This window comes from Dipteris shenzhenensis, chromosome 5, assembly GCF_047967505.1.
Source record: "Dipteris shenzhenensis isolate YYH24624 ecotype China chromosome 5, Dip_SZ_1.0, whole genome shotgun sequence".
NCBI lineage: Eukaryota > Viridiplantae > Streptophyta > Polypodiopsida > Gleicheniales > Dipteridaceae > Dipteris > Dipteris shenzhenensis.
The window spans coordinates 52,501,332-52,513,848 of NC_141600.1; positions in this window are offsets into that span (position 1 = coordinate 52,501,332).

A 12,517-nucleotide genomic window follows, 5' to 3' on the forward strand; every position below is an offset into this window, starting at 1 on the left:
GTTTTACTAGGTCTTATTGATCTAGTTTATGTCAGCACAGAGGATCAGGTAGCTGACATATTCACGAAGGCATTGGGCGCAGAGAAGCTACGCAAGTTCAGAGACTTGCTTGGTGTGCAAGAATTGGGATTGAGCTCAAGGGGGAGTGTTGAGATATCGAGCTCCACTCGTGATATGCCAAGGTGACCGTTGTGCATTTATGTCACCGACTTGTTAGCTGCAGATGTGGTTGGTACACCACCCATGAATAATAGCTGGATGATAGCTATCCTTATCTACTCTAGTTTGTGGCTCAGTTAGTATGCCACCTTAGTTAGTTGAGTTTGGTTTGAGACCCACATATAGGGTTCCTCTATTTCTTTGTACTAGAGTTCTTTTGGCTTTCACAATTAAAAAGAGGAAAACTGTTTTCAGCCTCCACCTGTGTGTGTATTCCCCCATTGTGTATGTGAGAAAGCCGCAAGTGAGAATCCTTTCCTCTCTCCCACTATCTTCACACTCACACAATAGAAACAATAACCGAGATCTTGATTCCCAACACTCCCCCTCAAGGTCAAGTAGGGAGCATAACACCAAGTAGCTCTCTAAAGCATGTACACTTATCTCTACCCAATGACTTGGTAAATATATCTGCAACCTGATCTTCAGTTTTCACATGTATGAGATCAATCTTCTTTGATAACACCATCTCTCTGATGAAATGATAGTGTACCTCAATATGCTTAGTTCTAGCATGATAAATCGGATTACTTGTGCCAACTACACACTACTCATGTTATCACAATAAAGTCTTACTGGTTTTTCCACATGCAGTCCCAAATCCTGCAAAAGCTTCTGAATCCAAGCAATCTCACATGCAGCCAATGCTGGACCTCTGTACTCTCTGATTCTGTACTAGACAATGCCACTATGGGTTACTTTTTACTACAACTCACCACTGCACTACCAAGGCTGAATGCATAACCACTGGTGGATCTCCTGTCATAGGCACATCCTGCCCAATCTGCATCTGTGTATCCAACTAGTTCTATATCCTTTCCATACTCATAAAAGAGTCCATACTGATATGTTGCCTTGACATAGTGCATAATCCTCCTCACTGCATCCAAGTGAGGCTTTCATGGCTTTTGCATAAACTGACTAATGAGTCCCATAGCATATATTAAATCAGGCCTCGTAATAGTCAAATAAATCAAGCTTCCAACCATCTACCTATACATGGTAATGTCATCAATCTCAGCTCCAAAATCAGCCATCATCTTTAAGTTTTGATCCAACGGGATATCCATTGGTTTGCAATCCTTCATGCCAAACCTCTCCAGCATATTCAAGGAATACTGCCTCTGCATAAGCCAAATGCCATCAGGTGTTCTCAACACCTCTATGCCAAGAAAGAACTTCAAGTCCCCTAGATCCTTCATATCAAACTCCATTTTTAGCTTGCTCTTAATTTCAACAATGCCATCATCATCACTACCAGTTAGAATCAGATCATCAACATAAATCACAATCACAACATATCCAGCAATTGTCTTCTTTGTGAACAGTGAATGATCAGCCTTCCCAACTGCAAAACCAAGCTAATTATCCTTTCATTCCATGCTCTAGGTGCTTGCTTCAGCCCATAGAGAGCTTTCTTCAACCTACAAACATAGTTGGGGTAGTCAAGGTGCACATAACCCTCAGGCTGAACCATATAGACTTCCTCCAACAAGTCACCATTTAGGAAAGCATTCTTGACATCCATTTGCTGCAATTTCTAGCCATTTGCAGCAGCCAATGCTATGACAGTTCTCACAGTTTCCATCTTGGCAACAGGGCTGAAAGTTTCCTCATAATCTAGCCCATATTGTTGTGCATACCCTTTGGCAACCAGCCTTGCTTTATACCTTTGCACTGATCCATCAGACTTGCATTTTACTTTGTAGACCCATTTGCAACCAATAGGATTCTTGCCTTCAGGCAACTCCACCAAATCCCAAGTCTGATTAGTGTGGCAAGGGAATCCATCTCCTCATCCATGGCATTTTGCCAATGACAATGTGGCACAGCCTCACCAAAGATAGTTGGCTCAGTATGTCCCATAACTTTTGTCATATATGCAATAATGCCAAGTAGCATAACCACTATAAGTTAACTTGTCAATAGGATACCTAACTCTCTGTGACCTTCTCACTAGAGTGCCTGACTCTCCTCATTCATGAGGAGGTATGTACCTACTTCCCTTGACTCCAGGTGTAGACATAGATGGTATACCTAGCTCACTATCCAAACTGTCACTACATGACAAATCATAGCACAATTTGATGGCCCAGGGACATCATTTTCAGCGTGCAAAAGCACCTCAACAACCTTGGCTTTCCCTTTATCTCTCCCCCTCACTGACATAGCAGTGTCAGTGGAATTGTGTAACCTACTAGACCAAGGATTCACTGTAGTAGAACTAGTAGATGTAGGCCCAGATATGGATGTACTAATTTGCTGATTTTTATCATATGCATGACTTGCAGATGCATCATTTGGAACAGCCACTTTCAGCTTGCCATACTAAGATTCCAGCTCATCAATAACAACATCCCGACTCACCATAGTCTTCTTGGTCGATGGGTTGTGGCATTTGTAACCCTTCTGGTTCTATGCATAGCCAATAAACACACATCTTTCAACTTTGGGATCCAACTTCTGTCTCTTTTCATCTAGTATATGCACATATGCCAAACTTCCAAACACTTTAAGATGATGGAGATCAGGCCTCCGCCTATACAACTTCTCATACGGAGTAATCATGTGAATGCCAGTTGTGGGGGTTCTATTCAACACATAGACCGCAGTCCCAACTACTTCTACCCAATAGTAGTTAGGTAGATACTTTTCATTTAACATGGCTCTTGTGGCCTCCACAAAAACTCTGTTCTTCTGCTCAACCACTCCATTTTGTTGAGGGGTATGAGGGCATGTCAGCTCTCTCCATATCCCATGATAGGCCAAGAAATCATCAAAGGCATTAGATACATATTCACCCCCATTATCTGCAGGTAATATATGCTTTAAACTCCTTCTCAACCACTTTCTTGAAATTTTTGAATACTAGCAACACCTCATCCTTGTGCTTTAAAAAATACAGCCATGTATACCGGCTCAAATCATCAATAAATGTAACATAATATGATGAGCCTCCCATTGAGGTAGTGTGTGCAGGACCCTAGACATCAGAGTGAATCAACTGCAAAGGTCTACTACTCTCCCGCAGATGCTTAGTGAATGGCAACCTTGATTGTTTTCCAAATTGGCATGCAGGACCAAACATGCTCTAAAGCAGTATACTTGAACTTTGGCAAGCCATTGACAATGCCTCTTTGCTGCATATTTTTCAACCTCTCAATATTGATATGACCAATCCTTTTGTGCCAAATTTCCAAATGAGAGACAACACCCGTACCATGGGTAAACATGGCAGCCTTTAGTCCCGACATGCCTACATCTAAAGTAAACATTCTTCCTTACCTTTTCCCTTTTGCAATCAACTTGCAGCCATTACCAAACTCCTCAATGAAGCATCCATCCTTATTAAACCGGACTTGTAAGTTCTGCTCAGCCATTTGTCCAACAGACAACAAGTTCTTAGTGATCGAAGGCACATGCAACACTTCATGCAGCTTCTTCGTCTGGACCATCATGCATCACCAGAGGCACAACACCCTTGTGTGTAATGTCATGCTATGTATCATCTCCTGTGCAAACATAACCAGAACTGACGACTGAGCGGACTCTTCAGATGAAGAAAACAAGAAGAAGAGAAAGAAAGAAAAGAAATGCTTCTATTGTGATGAGCCATGGCATTTTGCAAAGGATTGCAAAAAGAAGACGACCGATTAGAAGAAGGGGGCCAGTTCGGAGTTAGAGGAGTCAAAAGCCGATGTGCACACCAGGAGTCATCTCATCAAACTACTCTCCATGTGATGTCATGTGATGAGATGCTCCCGAATCAATATACCATATATCATCCAAGCCACCATTTGTAGGCTTATGATCCTGCACATGCGACATAGCAAATAGCTGATCTAAGGATGTCTCATGCGCATGACTAGAAGAGGCAAAATGACCATGCTGATTTGCCTTTCCTCTTTGATTTGCTTGCTTCTTGAAACAGTCTCTGGCAATCTAGCCAACCTTACCTCTACCATGAGAAGCACCTCTCCCCCTACCTCTCAAGGCTCCACCTCCTCTTTGAGGTGACTGACTAGGGGTTTTGGGACATGCCTACCGTCACCTCTACCGCGAAATGAACCTCTATGTCATCCACCATGGCCTCTTTAATCAGAGTAGAACATTGCATCACTATTCCTTGAGCTACTGCCATTGGTATTCAGCCCAAGCTTCACTTCCTCATGGATCAAAAGAGCAACCAGCTCATTGAAATCTAGCATATCCTTCCTCACAGAAATAGAGGTGTCAAATGACTTATATTTGGGACCAAGTCCATTCAGAGTGACTGCAACCATGTCATCATCATCCACAGGAGCATCAATAGAGGCCAATTGATCAGCTATAGTTTTGATATCAGTCACATATTCCTGTATCATTCTCCCCCTTCTTGACATATTGTTAAATTTCTGTTTCAACTGTATCTTTTTGGATCTTGCTGTGGTGCCATAATACCTTGTTAAGATATCCCAGGCATTCTTGGGAGATGTGCAACTCATAATCTGCATGACCATGGCATCCGAAATACAAAGAGAAAGCCAGTGTAGCACTTTTGTGCTCTCTCTAGTCAAGCCTTGTGGCTCTTGATTTGATCCTCAGTAGGATCCTTGATAGGCATGTTGCCTCATCACCAATAATGAGATCCCAATACCCTTTTCCAATCAAGAAATTTTCCATCCGAAACTTCCAAATGGAATAATTATTTTGATCCAACTTCTCTCCAACAATTTGTGTAATGTTGTCATTGCCACTAGCATTAGCCATGGTTCCCAATAGTAGATTTCTACAAACTTTTTGCTGTTTTGCACAGTCAATAACTTCCGCATGTTACCTCAGATGCATAAACTATCAACGAACAAATTGTAGCCAATCCACAAGTCATTGTAGCCAATCCACAAGTCTACAACTTTCCAGTTTAGTGTAGGTCCAAATTTTATAAGGTTTCATTGTTATTTGCTACTAAAACCAGGCACCTACACACTTTTGACAGCAGTCCGGAAACTTCCAGTTACTAGTTCAATGGATCAACCAGACTCAAAATGCCACTTTGCTACTATCACTGGCAAGGCATAGCATCTATCAAGCTACTTGACATTAATATCCAACCACTGGGCATCCAAATACCATCACATATATTCATGAACATTGTGATATCATGCTTACAACTCCAACTTTGGGGTGCTGGAAAAAGAAGAAAGCAAGTCGTATATCACTTTTGAAGTCTCCAAAAGCTGTCCAGGAGCAAAAAAACGAGATCTACAAGCTGAAGGTTCTCCTCACTTGATAGGAGATGTAGGAGAGTTTTTTCCAGCCACAAACAACCTCCAGAGAGCTGGGCGATGAGGTTTGGAGAGATGTTTCACAAACAACCTCCAGAGAGCTCAGTGATGAGATTTGGAGAGACGTTTTTGCTGCTTAGTGCTGTATATACCTCTTGCTTGGCTCAAACCAAGTAGTAGTTGTCCTAAAAAGAGATCAGCTCCATTGTATCACACCCAAACAGTAAAAACGAGTTGTGTTTTGTCAAAATACATCTCCCACGAGTAACCTATGGGTAATAGCGATCTCCCCTTAGTAAGAAGACATCAATTGGATAGCTCCCAAGCCAAATAGAAATTGGAAATTGCTACTTCAGTCCAAAAAACGAGATCTCTTCTCATCACTTCAAAGCTTCAGAGTAGGAGAAGCACTCCTGCAAGTTTCCACAAGCAATGGGCAACTAGAAGGCAAGGAACAGTAGCTTTGATACCATATTAAGAAAAACAAGAAGAGAGATATAGGAAGCAACTAGGAGGGAGCAATAGTCTCCTCCACTTTCAACTCATATTCACACCACAATACAATTAAAAACTACTAAGGTCAACACCCATACATAGTAGATAAGAACTAACTATGGTTGAGTCGGTGTGACTCACCTACTCACACAATAGGAACAATAAGCGAGAGCTTCATTCCCAACACCCTCAGCCCAAAAACTTGATTGTTTAGGCATCTGCCTCTCTATGGAAAGTTGCACATAGAGAAGATAGTTTTTGCTACTCTATTACAGACAAGTACCTACTTAAAATCAACTTAAAGCAGACTATGTAGGTGAACTCTTCCAATAAGATATGTCCTTTCACTTGTTTCTTCAATTTCTAGAGCTTCTCTCTTATGTGCTCACTTTGTAAGATATAAATATATCAAAAGACATGAGATGAACTTATTTCTAGCTTAGTGGAGAAGCACCAGGCCTAGGTGCAAAGTTGGCATAGGCAACGTAAGTCATGGGTAGTGAAGTATTTTTGCACGTTGTTGAAGTGTTGCAAGTTTTGGAAACATAGCAAATTGTTGTAGGCTCTACCCCCCAACTTCCTTACCAACCTACAAACATGGCCAGCTTGGCCCTTTTAAAACCCCATCTCCTGGCAGCATTACATACCTCACATAGGGTCCTTTTTAGGGTCCCATCAGCCCTACATAAGACTTGATACCCTACCTTAATGCACACCCTTTCCTTCCCCATATCCATGGCTACCTAGCCCACATGGCTGGGTCATCTTAGATCTTAGAATAGAGGCTAATGCTTGAACCTCTAATGTAGTAGGTAGATGTAAGTGACTCTCTCCAAACACTACTAGATGCACTGACCCACAAACTATAAAAGAAGAGAGAGGTAGAGTAGCACCTATAATTCCAACAACACTAGGATTATACCAACCACAAAGGTAGAAGAAAAAACCTCCAAAAAGTGCTATATCACCCATCTTATTGCTAGGCAAAAGTTAGGCAGAGAAAAGCTAATGTGAGATGAGGGATTGGCTATATTCTACTCTTGTGTGCCTTCTATGAACGGCTTCACTGAGACAAGTTGGTCTAATTTTGGCTCCTTCTATAGGCAACCAACACCCTAACCAGGTAGCCTAGGTTTTTTAAATGACCTGAGATATAGGCCGATCTGGTTCTACCAAAATTAACCCAAATGCAGGTTTGTCAACCTGCTTGTACTTGACCTACTACTAGGCCCAATTAGGTCCATAAATAGGTCTAGCCCCTATTGCAAATCTACTGCAAGGATGATGTTGTTGTATGCACTTTACTAGAGAGTACAACAATATATATTGCAGGCGATAAAGCAAGCTATACAATAGGCACATACTCCTGGCATGCACTTTCCTAGAGAGCACAACAATTTGTAATGCAAGCCATAAAGCAAGCTATATAATAGGCACATGCTCCTGGTATTACCTACCATAATCAAATCCACTGAACTTGCATTCTATGGAGGCTCATAAATGGATTAGTGACCTATTCTAACACTCCATTGTATGTCAACCATGTGGTAGCCTAATGTACTTCCAGGTGGTAGCCTCATTGCCCTCCAAGACAAAACTATAAGAAATGATGAGCTTAGAATGAGAAGCCCTCCAATTTTTTGGAAAATCAAAATGAGGACACAAAATTAGATATAGTAACATGCTTCTACATCTCATAAGCATGCTTCAAGATAGTAACACTAGGGTCCAGGCTCTAAGATCTTGAAGAGGAATAACTATTATCTTGATCTTTCTACACTATTGCTCACATGGGACTCAAGTGATAGGGTCTCAATTGAGCAATATATGCAAAAATTAAAAGCAAAAAATAGAAACATGCTATTCAAAAATTTTGGTCTTGTGTAAAGTCCAATTTTAAAATTGGACATGAAAAAAGCCCAAATGCTATCCTTAAAGATAGAACATCAATAGATGACCAACTCGCTTAGAAAGGTGGTGTACATATACACCTTCTTGATGTAGAAATACACCCTTAAGCAAAACCATATTCAAAGCTAGAACATTAATAGATGACTAATTCTCGTAGAAAGGTGTACATCTACACGTTCCTGGTGTAAACATACATTCTTAAGTAGAAAATCATCTTTCCTCAAACCTTCTTGGTGTAAAAACACACCCTTAAGGTAGGTGAGGCCAGGGGAATCTCTCCCCCCCCATGACAAAATATGAAGAGGAGAGAGGAGAAGAGTGGAGATGAGGAGAGAGGGCACAGCTAGAGAGCACACCACAAATGACTAAATGTACACTAGAATTAGTTGAAAAAATAGAATATATACAAACCCTTTTAGGGTTAGGGTTAGGGAATCTAACCCTTTCCTTTATAGCACTCTATAAGGTTAGTGCTATGCACATATGATCACGTGATGGTGCTATGCACACATGATCACATGATGTTGAGCGTGAACTCTCAACACCTTCCCTCAAGATCAACATCATGAAGTAGGCCTTCCCTCAAGATGATGATTCTGGGGAATCGAAGAAGGACTGAGCATTACATTCCATCACACCCCTTTAATGGGAATGTCCTTCCTCTGCATCAAACCAAGAGCTAGTCGATGTTTCTCGAATAGCTCTTTACCGAGTGGTTTGGTAAAGATGTTTGCAACATTTTCTTTGCTATCACAATGCTGCAGTGTGATGTCACCAAGTAACACTCTTTCTCTGATGAAGTGCTCTCTGACATCAATGTGCTTTGTCTTGGAGTGATATACTGGATTTTTGGCCAATGCTTGAGCCGATTGATTATCACAGTATATTGTTGTTGGCTTTGACTCATCAAAGTAATCTGTTTCTGACAATAGTCTTCTGAGCCATATAGCCTCACATGCACCTGTAGTGAGTGCTCTATATTCTGCTTCAGTCGAAGACAAAGAAACAGTTGGTGGCTGTTTGTTTGACAACCATGATATAGCACCTTGACCAAGGAAAAATGCATATCCCTGTGTTGATCTCCTGGTCTCATGATCTCCGGCATAGTCACTATCACAGTATCCATGCAACTGTGGATGACTTCCTTTGTATTCTATCCCAAACTGTCTTGTACCTCTGATGTATCTCAAGACTCTTTTGGCTGCGGATGGGGGCTCCAGTTTGCACACAGGTCCGTTTCAACTAGGTTGAGATGCGTGCAAAGTATTGTCACCATCGGATATGCTCTGCATGGTCGATTACGCATTATACAACGTTTTTCCCGTAGTGATATGCACATCCGCAAAAAACACATGCCCTTAGGTATGTTATCTGACCAAGTACTTATCGGATAGGTGTGCCTCTTTGAGAACATTTCAATACCACCTAGGTTAAGGTGTAGGAAAAGTATTGTGCCCATCGGATATGCTTTGCATTGTCGGTCGAGCATTAAATACCATTTTTGCCTTAGTGTCATGCACATCCGTAAAAAAACACGGTGCTAGGTGTGTTATCCGATCCAGTACTTATGCGATGGGAATGCCACTTTTCATGTAAGTCAATTCCACCTAGTTGAAGGTGTGTGCAAATTATTGTGCCCATCGGATATGCTTTGCATTGTCGATCAAGCATAAAACACCATTTTTGCCTTTGTGTCATGCACAACCATATAAAAACACGGCCATAGATGTGTTATTCAAATAAGTACTTATCGGAAGGGGGCTCCACTTTGCACGCAAGTCCCTTTCAACTACGTTGAGGTGCGTGCAAAGTATTGTCACCATCGAATATGCTTTGCATGGTCGATCACGCATTATACACTATTTTTTCCCTTGTGATATGGACATCCGTAAAAAAACACGCCATTAGGTGTGTTATCTGACCAAGTACTTATCGTATGGGTGTGCCTCATTGAAAAAATTTCAATACCACCTAGGTTGACATGTACGAAAAGTGTTGTGCCCATCGGATATCCTTTGCATGGTCGATCGAGCATTAAATACTATTTTTGCTCTAGTGTCATGCACATCCGTAAAAAAACACGCTGCTAGGTATGTTATCCGATCAAGCACTTATGGGATGGGTGTGCCACTTTTCATGTAAGTCAATTCCACCTAGTTAAAGGTGTGTGCAAATTATTGTGCCCATCGGATATGCTTTGCATTTTCGGTCAAGCATAAAACACCGTTTTTGCCTTAGTGTCATGCACAACCATGAAAAAACACGGTGCTAGGTGTGTTATTCAAACAAGTACTGATAGGATGGGGGATCCAATTTGCACACATGTCTGTTTCAACTACATTGAGGTGTGTGCAAAGTATTGTCACCATCGGATATGATTTGCATGGTCGATCATGCATTATACACCGTTTTTTCCCTAGTGGTATGCACATCTGCAAAAAAGCACGACCTTAGGTATGTTATCTGACCAGGTACTTATCGGATGGGTGTGCCTCTTTGAGAACATTTCAATACCACCTAGGTTAAGGTGTACAAAAAGTATGGTGCCCATCGGATATGCTTTGCATGGTCGATCGGCATTAAATACTATTTTTGCTCTAGTGTCATGCACATCCGTAAAAAAACACGCTGCTAGGTGTGTTATCCAATAAAGCACTTATGCGATGGGCGTGCCACTTTGCATGTAAGTCAATTACATCTAATTGAAGGTGTGTGCAAAGTATTGTGCCTATCGGATATGCTTTGCATTGTCGATCAAGCATAAAACACCGTTTTTGCCTTAGTGTCATGCACAACCATATAAAAACACGGCCGTAGGTTTGTTATTCAAATAAGTACTTATCGGATAGGGGCTCCACTTTGCACGAAAGTCCATTTCAACTAATTTGAGGAGAGTGCAAAGTATTGTCACCATCAAATATGCTTTGCATGGTCGATCATGCATTATACACCATTTTTTCCCTAGTGATATGCACATCCGCAAAAAAACACGCCCTTAGGTGTGTTATCTGACCAAGTACTTATCGGATGGGTGTGCCTCTTTGAGAACATTTCAATACCACCTAGGTTGAGGTGTACGAAAAGTGTTGTGCCCATCGGATATCCTTCGCATGGTTGATCGAGCATTAAATACTATTTTTTCTCGTGTCATGCACATCCGTAAAAAAACACGGTTCTAGGTATGTTATCCGATCAAACACTTATGGGATGGGCGTGCCAATTTACATGTAAGTCAATTCCACCTAGTTGAAGCTGTGTGCAAATTATTGTGCCCATCGGATATGCTTTGCATTGTCGATCAAGCACAAAACACCGTTTTTGCCTTAGTGTCATGCACAACCATGAAAAAACACGGTTCTAGGTGTGTTATTCAAACAAGTACTTATCGGATGGGGGATCCACTTTGCAAGCATGTCTGTTTCAACTACCTTGAGGTGTGTGCAAAGTATTGCCACCATCGGATATGCTCTGCATGATCGATTATGCATTATACAACGTTTTTCCCGTAGTGGTATGCACGTCCGCAAAAAAACATGCCCTTAGGTATGTTATCTGACCAAGTACTTATCGGATGGGTGTGCCTCTTTGAGACCATTTCAATACCACCTATGTTAAGGTGTAGGAAAAGTATTGTGCCCATCGGATATGCTTTGCATGGTCGATCGAGCATTAAATACCATTTTTGCCTTAGTGTCATGCACATCCATAAAAAAACACGCTGCTAGGTGTGTTATCCGATCAAGTACTTATGTGATGGGAATGTTACTTTGCATGTAAGTCATTTCCACCTAGTTGAAGGTGTGTGCAAAGTATTGTGCCCATCGGATATGCTTTGCATTGTTGATCAAGCATAAAACACCGTTTTTGCCTTTGCGTCATGCACAACCATATAAAAACACGGCCCTAGGTGTGTTATTCAAACTAGTACTTATCGTATGGGGGCTCCACTTTGCACGCAAGTCTGTTTCAACTATGTTGAGGTGCGTGCAAAGTATTTTCACCATCGGATATGCTTTGCATGGTCAATCATGCATTATATACCATTTTTTCCCTAGTGATATGCACATCCGCAAAAAAACATGCCCTTAGGTGTGTTATCTGACCAAGTACTTATCGGATGGGTGTGCCTCTTCAATTCCACCTAGGTTGAGGTGTACGAAAAGTGTTGTGCCCATCAGATATCCTTCGCATGGTCGATCGAGCATTAAATACTATTTTTGCTCTAGTGTCATGCACATCCGTAAAAAAACACGCTGCTAGGTATGTTATCAAATCAAGCACCTATGGGATGGGCATGCCACTTTGCATGTAAGTCTATTCCACCTATTTGAAGGTGTGTGCAAAGTATTGTGCTCATTAGATATGATTTGCATTGTCGATCAAGCATAAAACTCCGTTTTTGCCTTAGTGTCATGCACAACCATGAAAAAACACGGTGCTAGGTGTGTTATTCAAACAAGTACTTATCGGATGGGGGCTCTAGTTTGTACGCAAGTCCATTTCAACTAGGTTGAGATGCGTGCAAAGTATTGTCACCATCGGATATGGTTTGCATGGTCGATCATGCATTATATATTTACACGATTTTTTCCCTAGTGATATGCACATCCACAAAAAAACATGCCATT